Consider the following 14,355-nt stretch of genomic DNA (forward strand, 5'->3'; position numbering starts at 1 on the left):
TTCTTCCCAGTATAGTGAGTCCGCCTTGCTATTTCTTTCCCAGCAACTGCAGAATACCCCCAGTCTCCACCACAAGTGCCCTTCACTCAATTAAACAGAAATCACTTTAAAAAAAAAAAAATCTGTTCTGGTAACACCCTCTTAACTCAAATGCCCAGTCAACAGGTGGGAGGGAAGTTCTGTGTTAAAGATTTCTCGCTTGATGTAAACCTTTCTGCCATTAATAGTCTTTTGTGAGGAAAAAAATGGGGTAAATAAGATCAGGATTTCTAAATAAAATTATTTTATTTTACCCCGCTAACTCCCTTTGCAGGCTGCCTTCCTCATAAAGAAGCAATTTTAAGAATGAGCAGAAACCCAGTTAATTTTGTCCTTCCCTAGTGGCTTCAAAATCTATGCTATGGAGGTAGAAAAGCATATCATGAATTACACCTTCGATAGGAAGCATAGTCCGATGGGTAGAGCATTGGACTGGGAATCAGAACTCCAGTCTCCTGCTCCTGGCTCTGCCACTGACTTTGGACAAGTCAAATTATCTGGCTGTGCCTTCATTTCCACCTCCCGTCCTGTCTAGTTAGACTGTAAACTCTTCAGGTCAGGGACTGGCTCTTATGGTCTCTTTGTACCGGGGTCCCTGATCTCTAGGTGTTAGCATAATAAATAACAACAAACTTCCTCCTAAGGCCTTAATGTAAGTGGGAAATTGTGAGCAGCCTGGGGTAGGGCCCTCTTGTGTTGTGTTTGTCTGTACAAGCCGCCTTTATTCTTAATAGGCTATCTCACAGGGAAATAATAAGGTTAGTGAGACTCGTATAAGTGTAGGGCTGGAAGGGACCTCAAAAAGTCATCCAGTCCAGCCCCCTGTGCTGAGGCAGGACCAAGTAAACGTAGGCCATCCCTGACAGGGGTTTATCCAACCTGGCCTTAGAAACTTCCAGTCATGGGGACTCCACAACCTCCTTTGGATGCCTATTCCAAAACTTAACTGTCCTACTTCACAAAAAGAAAAGGAGTACTTGGGGCACCTTAGAGACTAACAAAATTATTTGAGCATAAACTTTCGTGAGCTACAGCTCGCTTCATCGGATGCATTCAGTGGAACATACGGTCGGGAGATTTATATACATAGAGAACATGAAACAATGGGTGTTACCATACACACTGTAACGAGAGTGATCACTTAAGGTGAGATATTACCAGCTGGGGGGGGAAGGACCTTTTGTACTGATAATCAAGGTGGGCCATTTCCAGCAGTTGACAAGAACATCTGAGGAACCATGGGGGGTAGAATAAACATGGGGAAATAGTTTTACTTTGTGTAATGACCCATCCACTCCCAGTCTCTATTCAAGCCTAAGTTAATTGTATCCAGTTTGCAAATTAATTCCAATTCAGCAGTCTCTCGTTGGAGTCCGTTTTTGAAGTTTCTTTGTTGAAGAATTGCAACTTTTAGGTCTGTAATCGAATGACCAAAGAGACTGAAGTGTTCTACGGCTGGTTTTTGAATGTTATAATTCTTGACGTCTGATTTGTGTCCATGTAGTCTTTTACGTAGAGACTGTCCAGTTTGACCAATGTCCGTGGCAGAGGGGCATTGCTGGCACATGATGGCATATATCATATTGGTAGATGTGCTGGTGAACGAGCCTCTGATAGCGTGGCTGATGTGATTAGGCCCTATGATGGTGTCCCCGAATAGATATGTGGACACAGTTGGCAACAGGCTTTGTTGCAAGGATAGGTTCCTGGGTTAGTGTTTTTGTTGTGTGGTTGCTGGTGAGTATTTGCTTCAGGTTGGGGGGCTGTCTGTAAGCAAGGACTGGTCTGTCTCCCAAGATCTGTGAGAGAGTGATGGGTCGTCCTTCAGGATAGGTTGTAGATCCTTGATGATGCGTTGGAGAGGTTTTAGTTGGGGGCTGAAGGTGATAGCTAGTGGCGTTCTGTTATTTTCTTTGTTGGGCCTGTCCTGTAGTAGGTGACTTCTGGGTACTCTTCTGGCTCTGTCAGTCTGTTTCTTCACTTCAGCAGGTGGGTATTGTAGTTGTAAGAATGCTTGATAGAGATCTTGTAGGTGTTTGTCTCTGTCTGAGGGGTTGGAGCAAATGCGGTTGTATCGTAGAGCTTGGCTGTAGACAATGGATTGTGTAGTGTGGTCTGGATGAAAGCTGGAGGCATGTAGGTAGGAATAGCGGTTCAGTAGGTTTCTGGTATAGGGTGGTGTTTATGTGACCATCGCTTATTAGCACTGTAATGTCCAGGAAGTGGATTTCTTGTGTGGACTGGTCCAGGCTGAGGTTGATGGTGGGATGGAAATTGTTGAAATCATGGTGGAATTCCTCAAGGGCTTCTTTTCCATGGGTCCAGATGATGAAGATGTCATCAAAGTAGCGCAAGTAGCATAGGGGCATTAGGGGACGAGAGCTGAGGAAGCATTGTTCTAAGTCAGCCATAAAAATGTTGGCATACTGTGGGGCCACGTGGGTACACATAGCAGTGCCGCTGATTTGAAGGTATACATTGTCCCCAAATGTGAAATAGTTATGGGTGAGGACAAAGTCACAAAGTTCAGCCACCACGTTTGCCGTGACATTATCGGGGATAATGTTCTTGATGGCTTTTAGTCCATCTTTGTATGGAATGTTGGTGTAGAGGGCTTCTACATCCACAGTGGCCAGGATGCTGTTTTCAGAAAGATCACCGATGGATTGTAGTTTCCTGAGAAAGGCAGTGGTGTCTCGAAGATAGCTGGGAGTGCTGGTAGCATAGGGCCTGAGGAGGGAGTCTACATAGCCAGACAATCCTGCTGTCAGGGTGCCAAAGCCTGAGATGATGGGGCGTCCAGGATTTCCAGATTTATGTATTTTGGGTAGCAGATAGAATACCCCAGGTCGGGGTTCCAGGGGTGTATCTGTGCGGATTTGTTCTTGTGTTTTTTCAGGGAGTTTCTTGAGCAAATGGTGTAGTTTCTCTTGGTAACCCTCAGTGGGATCAGAGGGTAATGCATTCTTACAACTACAATACCCACCTGTTGAAATGAAGAAACAGATTGACAGAGCCAGAAGAGTACCCAGAAGTCACCTACTACAGGACAGGCCCAACAAAGAAAATAACAGAACGCCACTAGCTATCACCTTCAGCCCCCAACTAAAACCTCTCCAACGCATCATCAAGGATCTACAACCTATCCTGAAGGACGACCCATCACTCTCTCACAGATCTTGGGAGACAGACCAGTCCTTGCTTACAGACAGCCCCCCAACCTGAAGCAAATACTCACCAGCAACCACACAACAAAAACACTAACCCAGGAACCTATCCTTGCAACAAAGCCTGTTGCCAACTGTGTCCACATATCTATTCAGGGGACACCATCATAGGGCCTAATCACATCAGCCACGCTATCAGAGGCTCGTTCACCAGCACATCTACCAATATGATATATGCCATCATGTGCCAGCAATGCCCCTCTGCCATGGACATTGGTCAAACTGGACAGTCTCTACGTAAAAGACTACATGGACACAAATCAGACGTCAAGAATTATAACATTCAAAAACCAGCCGTAGAACACTTCAGTCTCTTTGGTCATTCGATTACAGACCTAAAAGTTGCAATTCTTCAACAAAGAAACTTCAAAAACGGACTCCAACGAGAGACTGCTGAATTGGAATTAATTTGCAAACTGGATACAATTAACTTAGGCTTGAATAGAGACTGGGAGTGGATGGGTCATTACACAAAGTAAAACTATTTCCCCATGTTTATTCTACCCCCCACGGTTCCTCAGATGTTCTTGTCAACTGCTGGAAATGGCCCACCTTGATTATCAGTACAAAAGGTCCTTCCCCCCCCAGCTGGTAATATCTCACCTTAAGTGATCACTCTCGTTACAGTGTGTATGGTAACACCCATTGTTTCATGTTCTCTATGTATATAAATCTCCCGACCGTATGTTCCACTGAATGCATCCGATGAAGCGAGCTGTAGCTCACGAAAGTTTATGCTCAAATAATTTTGTTAGTCTCTAAGGTGCCCCAAGTACTCCTTTTCTTTTTGTGAAGTAGGACAGTTAAGTTTTGGAATAGGCATCCAAAGGAGGTTGTGGAGTCCCCATGACTGGAAGTTTCTAAGGCCAGGTTGGATAAACCCCTGTCAGGGATGGCCTACGTTTACTTGGTCCTGCCTCAGCACAGGGGGCTGGACTGGATGACTTTTTGAGGTCCCTTCCAGCCCTACACTTATACGAGTCTCACTAACCTTATTATTTCCCTGTGAGATAGCCTATTAAGAATAAAGGCGGCTTGTACAGACAAACACAACACAAGAGGGCCCTACCCCAGGCTGCTCACAATTTCCCACTTACATATTAAGGCCTTAGGAGGAAGTTTGTTGTTATTTATTATGCTAACACCTAGAGATCAGGGACCCCGGTACAAAGAGACCATAAGAGCCAGTCCCTGACCTGAAGAGTTTACAGTCTAACTAGACAGGACGGGAGGTGGAAATGAAGGCACAACCAGAGAATCAGACTAACACGGCTGCTACTCAGAAACCTGTCCTACTTCAGTTTTCTAGTATCTAACCTAAATCTCCCTTGAAGCAGACTAAGCCCATTACTTCTTGTCCTTTCTTCAGTGAACATGGTGAACAATTGATCACATTCATCTTTATAACAGCCCTTAACATTTGAAAACTATTAGCAGGCCCCACTTCCAATTTCTCTTCTGAAGACTAAACAGGCTGAGCTTTTTTTTAACCTTTCCTCATAGGCCAGGTTTTCTGAGCCCTCCTCTGAACTCTCTTCCAACTTGTCCACCTTTTTTCCAAAGTGTGCCCAGAATTATACACAATACTCCAGCTGAGGCCTCACCAGTGCTGAGTCGAGCAGGACCGTCACCTTCTTTGTCTTACATATGACACTCATGTTAATGCAACCCAAGAAGCAATCTCTTGGGCTCTGGGCATTTGGGGATAGCTGTTCCAAGATTCCCACGGTGCACTAGTCAATGTATGGACAAAGAGGTTGATTTCTCTTCAGTGCCTTTGGGTGGTAATTGAGATCTAGTTCTTGTTGTCAGTAGTTGGCTTCGCGTGTGTTCTCTCTGTCTGCTGTACTGGCTCTGGCCAGGTAGATGGCAGAGCAGACCTCGATTGAACTGCCCAAAAAGACCACAAACTCTGGTGCTTGGCCAGCTTTATTGCCGACAAAGCATGGTACTAGCACCCCATAGACTCTACAGGAATACTATTATATGTATGCCCATGACAAAGGACCAGCTCAGTCAGTGGTGGGACTTACCACTGCCACCTAGCCTGGACTAAGGGTTACGGCGAGGTACCTCAACATTTATAGACTGAAACAAACAATCGGGGATAAGCAACTTGCGTGTCACTTTACGTGTTTCATGACATGTTTGCTGTCTCCCCTTGTACCTTTATCGTGATGCTTCAGACAAAACGTCCCTATTAACCACCCATCTTTGTGCTTTACTCCTGATGTTCTAGATCAAACACCCCCCATTCATCGCTTCTGTCAAACCATCTTGTGCCACGCTGGGGTGTCCCTGTGCTGGCCTGCTGGAATGTGTTTACATATTCAGTGTGTTTTAGCAACGCCATCCATACTTGTGCCAAGTTTATGTACCGGACAGTGAACTTGCTGGCAAGCATCTGCTTTTTGACAGGGCCTGACTTTTGCTCATAGCATAACTTTTGCTGACTTTGGTTCAGGCCTTAAGTCTTTCACCAAGCCCATGCTTCAGGCTCTGTCTTCCTACTATATTCCCCCTCCTTATGGCTTTTTCCAGGGAGGATGTTTACTCATCATCCCTGGGAAAACCATAATGCATGAACTTCGGATGACCCAGAGCGCTAAACACTGTTACATGGCCACCTTACATTACCATTCACACATTCATTCCCTGTCTGTCCTTTGGCCTGAACATTCACTCAATTAGATTTTCATTTGCAGTGTTCCTAGTCCCATATAGTGGTCCTGGGAATGTTAGGTCCGGGACTTTGGTTAAGGGATATAGTTTTAGAGTTGTTCTGAAATACTGCAGGAGATATTATTACAATGTGTCCCACAGTGCTATGTGTACGAGGAATAAACCAAAAATTTGGAGGAGTGACATCACAAATGAGGTCTTCATGTATACATTTTCTCTGTAATCGGTTACTATACAGTTTTGCCCATCCACGTTATACGTTTCCTTTACCCAGTGGTGACATCCAGCAGTAATTTTCACTGGGCAGGAAACAGGAGCGGCTCACTTATCTGTACCATTCATTTGGCCTGAATTATTGTGACCACGCACTGGAGTTGTGATGTCAACAACGTTCCTGGCATAACAAGCCACCGTGCGATGCTCTTTAGGTTTGCCTTGCTGCATGGTACACCAGTAGTTGACGTAGATACAGTTGTTTCTTTTAAATGCTGTCTACCAGATAAATTGATTACTGTCCCTTAAGTAGGTATCAAGTATTGCTGTGTCAGGGATTTAATGTTGGTAATATTGGAACAAGATTGTATTAAATAGCACATGCCTCAGTTAGGATGCACTGTCATTGACCTCAAATTATGACTGGTGCTAACAGGGAATTTGTCCATATGACCTGACATTGTCAGTTCACCACTGTTTTTGTTATACTCTGAGCGCAAAGCTAGTTAGCTGTGAATCACTAATAAGGTTAGGCAATTTTCTCTGGCTTTTTTTAATGTTCTCTAATGAGTTGGTTATGGAAGTTACTATGTAACTCTCATAAGCAATATAAATAATTTCTTTACCAATTTGGGGTTTTTTTTCTTGCCTTCATATTGTTTGCTGCCATTAGTTTGTTAATTTTTATTTGTGTTTGCTTAAACAGTTTAGCGATGTCGTGCACATTGTAAGTGGTGCACTGTTTCTTCAGTAATTAGGCCCTTAAGATCATGAATTACAGGTTCAGAAACAGTTTCCACTGCCTGGTGGTCAAAATAGTTAATGTTTTGTTATATAAATGTTCATATTGTCCCTGTTCCAAATTGGTCCCCAGAGTCAAACAATCTCGAAATGCAACCCATAATTCCCTCTAGATTTTGGAGTCACCTATTTTAAGAAATCCCAGACGGCTAAATAGTCTCTTACCCAGCCCTTAAGTCTTGTGCACATACCTGATAAGAAGCTAGTATATCAATTAACAAAGTATATGGCAATAACACAGTTGCTTTTACACAATAAAACCACAGGCATATGAATTCACTTTGCTCAGTAAGATACAGTTTAAATGGCAGTTAAACCTGGTCCAACTAGTGGATTCTAGCTGATTGCCTACTTAATTGTCCATAATATGGTAGTCTGAGGTGTACTTGACCAGTCTGTTGTTTATAAAGCACTTCATTTTTCTTTCTTGATGCCAGGGGGTTTCTTCACTGTGCATTGATATCTTCTGGAATCTTTGGTCTGTGGGATGCACCCTTAAACAGCTTAAGTTGGTTAACATAGTAAAGGTTTGGCTTGTTTGCTTGTACATTTCTCTTGTTTTCAATAACCCAAATTTAGTACACAGATTAACTTAGTTTGTTTACACTGTAATAGGAACCAAGTCTTTTATAACACAAGGGATGCTTTTGTTATGATTTTCCCAATTCTTTAGCACAAATAGACCTGTTTTAGATAGGTTTGCTTTTGTTGCATAGACATTCCTTTTTAGTAAATGTATGCATTACCAATTTTTTCATAATATAATGCTCAACTGCTAAAATGGGTGCTTACAGTCTTCTGTGAGAAGGTATATGGCTCTATCAAGGTTCCTTGCCCACTCTGAACTCTAGGGTACAGATGTGGGGACCTGCATGAAAACCCCCGAAGCTTATTTATACCAGCTTAGGTTAAAACTTCCCCAAGGTACAAACTATTTTACCTTTTGCCCTTGGACTTTATTGCTGCCACCACCAAGCGTCTAACAGATATATAACTGGGAAAGAGCCCACTTGGAAACGTCTTTCCCCCAAAAAATCCTCCTCAAACCCTACATCCCCTTTCCTGGGGAAGGCTTAATAAAAATCCTCACCAGTTTGCATAAGTGAACACAGACCCAAACCCTTGGATCTTAAGAACAATGAAAAAGCAATCAGGTTCTTAGAAGAAAAATTTTAACTGAAGAAAAAAAGTAAAAGAATCACCTCTGTAAAATCAGGATGGTAAATACCTTACAGGGTAATCAGATTCAAAACATAGAGAATCCCTCTAAGCAAAACCTTAAGTTACAAAAAGACACAAAAACAGGAATATACATTCCATTCAGCACAGCTTATTTTATCAGCCATTTCAACAAAACAGAATCTAACGCATATCTAGCTAGATTACTTACTAAGTTCTAAGACTCCATTCCTGTTCTGTTCCCGGCAAAAGCATCGCACACACAGAGAGAGCCTTTGTTTCTCCCCCCATTCCAGCTTTGAAAGTATCTTGTCTCCTCATTGGTTATTTTGGTCAGGTGCCAGCGAGGTTATCCTAGCTTCTTAACCCTTTACAGGTGAAAGGGTTTTTCCTCTGGCCAGGAGGGATTTTAAAGGTGTTTACCCTTTATATTTATGACAGGCTCTCCCCGACTGAGCACTCTGTTTAAGGAAAAGTTAGTAACAGAATTTTTACCAAGCTTTTTAGAGTTAATTTGCTTGTGATCCCAATTCCACCTTTGTTAACTGTTTGAAAGCACAAACTTTACTAAGCACTACTTCCCTTTAGCATAATATAAAAGAAGAGTATAAAAATTAAACCAAAGTGAATTTCAAATGCAGGTCTATGGAGGGTATAAAACTTTCATGATGCTTGGTTGTATTTGGGAGACAAAGGTGGAAACCTGGTGAAATTGTTTGGTTAGCTTTAACATTTTGCAGCATAACCGGGCATGGTATATATGGTTATATTTTTTGATATTTTTTCTATGGCATTCTTATAACTATATTTCAATATTTAATAACGGTGAAAACAAGTTTATAAAAACCCAAATAAGAAATTGACATTGTGTTAATACCTTTACATTAATGTTGAGGTTTCCCCTTGCGTTTTTTCCTGTGATTAATAAAAAATCATTCTTTTTGTTTGCAATTGCATTATTTGTTGGGCAAAAATATGTGTACATATATTTATAACTGAGGCCTTTTTGAGCTTTGCAAAAAAAATTGGTATTATGATGGTTGTCCCACCACGATATTAAAATAGCGTGGTACCACTTATAATAACAAAGAGGATTACATTGACTTTTTTGCAACAAAATTAAAACAAAACACACAGCATCCAGCACAGGACAGCATACGTGACATACAGGACAACCTTACAATTAAAGGTGAATGGTGCCGGCATTGTTTTCATAACTAGACAAGATAAGGTGTTAAGAGCTTAGTTATTAAAGCCATGCATTTTAGAAAACAAACAGGTAAACAGAAGTTAAACATCTAAATAAGCCAGTTATATTTTTTTAAACTTTAATAAGAATGGATAAAAATGTATATTAAGTTATTTGCCCACTTTGTTATATTAATTTAGTAAGTTAGGCATTTTCCATTACTTTATATTTTATTTTTAAAACTCTGCTGTATGGAAATAAGGAAAACCCATGTTTCAAATATTAGTCAGTGGTTAGGATTAGAAGCAGAGTCTGCATTTCTGGTGCTTGGCAGCCCTGTCTTTAAGAAAGTTAGGTAAGTAATTCCAGCTGTTGCATTCCTGAAGGGTTAAAATAATTAATTCGCTGGACTTGTTTAGAATACAGTTTTTTGTTTTCTCGGTTTTGTTTTCAGTTGCTTCCTCTCTTTCTGTAATAACTACAACTTTTAAAACAAAGAGAGGGCAGAAGTGAAGAGAGGTCGGGGGCGGGGGGAAGTAACCTAGGAAGGGAGGCGCCCAAATAAATTTGTTAGTCTCTAAGGTGCCACAAGGACTCATCTTTATTTTTGCTGCTACAGACTAACACGGCTACCACTCTGAAACTAGGAAGGGAGGGACACCTGAGCCAAGAGAGATCAATTAACTCTGTACGGTCATTTTAAAGTACAGGCAGGAGCAGCAAGTTTAGCAGACAGAGGATATAAAGGAAAACTAAGGGGTATGTACAAATATTTGAGAGAGAAGATTACATCATTAGCTGTGAGCGAGGAGTGGGGCTCAGTGGGTTGAAGCAATTGGGAACTCACACCCCTGGTTTTTATCCTGGCTCTGAGAGGAGAATGGGGGGGTCTTTATCTGCTCTTACAAAACCTGATTTTGTTCCCCCAGTGTCTGTTGTTTCTGTCTGCCTGCTAAATGGATTGCAGGAGCGTGTTTCTCTGCTGCAGTGAACCATTTCTGGGCAACTCCATGCGTTAATTCTTCGATTCCTCATCCTCTCGGTTTTTCACTTTGAAATTCTTTTGTATCCACTCCCCTGCGATCATGTCTCTTAAGGCAATGGTTTTCAAACTTTTTTTCTGGGGACCCAGTTGAAGAAAATTGTTGATGCCCACGACCCAGTGGAGCTGGGGATGAGGGGTTTTGGGCTGTGCAAGGGGCTGGGGCACATGGGTTGGGGTGGGGGGGGGGAATGAGGTGTTCAGGGTGTGGGAGGGGGCTCTGGGCTGTGGCAGGAGATTGGGGTGCAGAAGGGGGTCAGGGCTCTGGGCTGGGGCCAGAGATGAGGGGTTTGGGTTGCAGGAGGGGCTCTGGGTTTGGGGGTCTCAGGACTGGGGCAGGGGATTGGGGCGCAGGGTTGGGGTGCAGACTTACCTCTGGCAGCTCCCGGTCAGCGGTGCAGCTGGGGTGCAGAGGCAGGCTTCCTGCCTGTCCTGGCACCGCGAACCGCGCTGCGCCCCAGAAACAGCCAGCAGCAGGCCTGGTTCCCAGGCAGAGGCGCGCAAGCGCCCTCCCCCCCATCCCCCCAGTTCCCATTGGCTGAAAACCAGCCAATGGGAGTGCGGAGCCGGTGCTTGGGGTGGGGGCAGCGCATGGAGACCCATTGCTGGCCACTTCCGGGGCCAGCGCTATGTTGGAAAAGGTAGGCACTAGCCTCCCTTAGCTCGGCAGCACCATCCTGGGAGCTTTTAATGTCCCAGTCAGTGGTGCCGATCAGAGCTGCCGCAACCCAGCACCTTACGTGCCGCGACCCACAGTTTGAAAAACACTGTCTTAAGATGCTCTGTTTACCCTACCGTTTTCTCCTGATTTACCGATGCAGTGAGAGTATTGTTTGCTACCTTTTCCTCCTGTGCACTTACTTGGTCATTCCCAATGTCTCCACTGCAGCACCCATTCCAGTCTTTCCATGTTCCATCTTTTAATTTTGCTCGGACCACCTGTTTCCCATTTCTGTCCCAGTTCTTCAAGCATTATCTAAATACCTGAAGCCCGGTGTCCCCCAACAAGGTTTATTACGAGGGGATGGCACTTTTCTTTTTTGCAGTTTTTCTACAGCTGTTTCCAATTTTCTGGTCTGTTCCTGTGCTTTCCAGTGTGCTCTGTTGCATTTGTAGCTTCTTTTAACTCTTTTTTGGTTTCTGCTACTTGCCCCGCCAGTCCTGGGGCATGTTGTCTGAACCATTTACAGCCGTGGTCATATTTGTTATTTTTTAAAGCCTTGGTCTCTGCCATCGCTTTACATATTCCAGTCCACGTTTCCTCACTGTCTTTTTTGAACGCACGTGAACCTCCTTTGCTGGCTACCCAGTGCATCCATACTTCATCAGACTCTGGAGATTGGAAGGGAGGGTGTAGCAAGGCAGAGCATTCACTGGCGTGGCACCTCCTGCTGGTTGGTCTGGGAATTAGCTCTTCAAGCTTTGCAGCGCCTCCTGCTGGCCAATGTCTCCCTTGATGCCACCTGCTTCTCCCTTTTTTCCACCACACTTTAGTTCAGGCCCCACGTCGCTCCCAGCCCACGGTGCCCCTTTGCTCGGGCATTGCCCCCTGACAGGACCCCACACTCAGGGGTCCTCCCCTCCCTGGGGAACCCCAATCCCCCTGTAACGATGCTGCCCGTGGGAGCAGCCAAGGTCACTCAATTAGGGTGAACTGTAAACAAAACGGGGCAGACAAAACCCCAAAAGCTGGTGGATATTCCAATACTTAGATTTACCAAGCCAGCACAAAACAGCTCGTGTATTACTTCACTGGTTACTCAGAAGTCCAAACAGCACAGTTCCCTTAAAGTGCCCAGCCTCCGGCCTCCATCCCGACACACACGTCAGATACGGTGATGATTACTGAAAATCTTATCATATAAAAGAAAAGGTTCTTCCAATCCCAAAGGATCGGCCACACATCCAGGTCCAATTATAACTTAGATTTTATCCAAAATACACGCTTATAGTCAATTCTCGTTAACTAAAATTTATTAAAAAAGAAAAGAGAGAGTGTTGGTTAAGAGATCAATATACCTACAGACTTGAATTCAATTCTTGCGGTTCAGATACAGAGCAGAGATGAGCTTGTAGTTGCCAGAAGTCCTTTTGGAAATAGTCTATAGGTTATAGTCCAGTGTCCATATTCAGGGTGACTCCAGTCAGTGACTGGGGATCTCAATCCTTATGGTTTAAGGTTTCCCCTTCTTGAAACCCAAAGCAGATCTGAGATGAAGAAGGATCCTGTCCCAGGGTTTTTATACATTTCCAGCAGCCTCTTGGCCTGAGAAAACAGTAGGCTTAACTTCCCTTCTCCTAAACATCATGGTAATTAGCACAGGATAATTCATCCATTAAACAGTTCAGATACAGGTTACCACAACCTTCAAAGAGACAAATAGACAATAATACTATTGCCCTCCAGTGTCTTCCTAAATGTTAATATTCCTCTTTTGATCTTTGAATCAAAGCTATAGCCATAGACAAGACTTGGTTGCTTACATCACAAGACCTGAACAAACATCTACCCTTTTATCTCTAACAATGCAGACTTGCATTTCCAAGCTCTATTCATTTACATATCTTCCTAACCAGTCTTTAAAGTTCAGCCACGAGTCAGGTCAGTTTGTGAGTTAATTAACTCTTTCTGGGCCTGTCACCTTTCAGTGAGATATTCTATTACACTTATAACGTCACACCCCCTAAGCCCACCTTGCCTCAGAGACCGACTGCCAGTCTTCATCTAGCTCCTTTTCTCAGGGGCAAATTGTAGGCTGAAATGGCCACTCATCATGGGCAAGGGGGTTTGGACCTGCTACCTTTTCCTGGCCTGGCTGCACCACTGCAGCCTCAGTACCCCCACAGGCCTTGGGGCCTCGACTGGCCAGTGTTCCCCAGCTCTGCCTGTCCTTCTCCAGCACGGCTCTGTTTGAGATACACTTCTCTAGCTAGTAGCCAGGTCCTTCCCACTCCACCACTGGAGTGAGACTCCCTCTACGCGGCTCCCAGCCCTTTTATCAGGGCCAGCTGGACCCTAATCGGCTGTGGCCACACCTGCGGCTGCCAACCCAAACAGCCTCCTGCCAACCCAATCAGCCTCCCTCGCTGCTTTCAGCCCCAGCCCTCTCTAAGAGCTGGCTTTTAACCCTTTCCGAGCCGGAGCAGGGTGACCGTCCTGCTACGGAGAGGATAAGGGGATTCCCTAACTCGGGGTTTTCTGCCATGTTAGACCACAATTCCTACAGTGGGAAGCTCGCCTACTTACCAAATCAGCAGTCGGGGTCACCAACATTGTCAGTTGTTGGCTGCGTGTGTGTTCTCTGTGTGTGCTAGGTACCGGCTCTGGCCAGGTAGAAGGCACAGCAGATCTCCAGCGAACTGCCCGGAAAGACCACAGACTTGATTTAGTGGTGAAGGCGCTCGGCCAGGTTTATTGCCAACAACGCAGGGTGCTAGCTCTCCACACGTCTTAGAGGAACATTAGTCCATGTATGCCCGTGACAATGGACCAGCTTATCAGTGGCAGGGCTTTCCACCGCCAAAGGGTTACGGCAAGGTACCTCAGTGTTTATAGATTGAGACAGACAATCTGGGATAAACAACTTGGGTGTCACCTTACCCGTTTCATGACATGTTTGTTACCTCCCCTTGTACCTTTCTCCTCCTGCTTCAGACAAAACATCCCTCTTCACCACCCGTCTTTGTACTTTATTCCTCATGTTCCAGACAATACGCCCCCATTCATCACTTCTGTCAAACCATCTCGCGCCAGGCTGGGGTGTCCCTGTGCTGGCCTGCTGGAATGTGTTTACATATTCAGAGTGTTTTAGCAACGCCATCCATACTTGTGCCAAGTTTATGTAACAGACAGTGAACTTGCCGGCAAGCACCTGTTTTTTGTCAGACTTTTGCTCATAGCGAACCTTTTCCTGACTTTGGTTAAGGCCACAGGTCTTCCCCCATGCTCAAGCTTCAGGCTCTGTCTTCCTACTACTGTTCTG

General features: G+C 44.4%; 1 protein-coding gene across 5 annotated transcripts in view; it reads left to right on the forward strand.

The window, feature by feature from the left end:
- TRIM39 (tripartite motif containing 39) overlaps window positions 1–14,355 on the forward strand; it is a 30,120-nt gene that overhangs the window by 949 nt on the left and 14,816 nt on the right. The window lies entirely within an intron of this gene.

The sequence above is a fragment of the Caretta caretta genome, chromosome 14 (assembly GCF_965140235.1).
Source record: "Caretta caretta isolate rCarCar2 chromosome 14, rCarCar1.hap1, whole genome shotgun sequence".
Taxonomy (NCBI): domain Eukaryota; kingdom Metazoa; phylum Chordata; order Testudines; family Cheloniidae; genus Caretta; species Caretta caretta.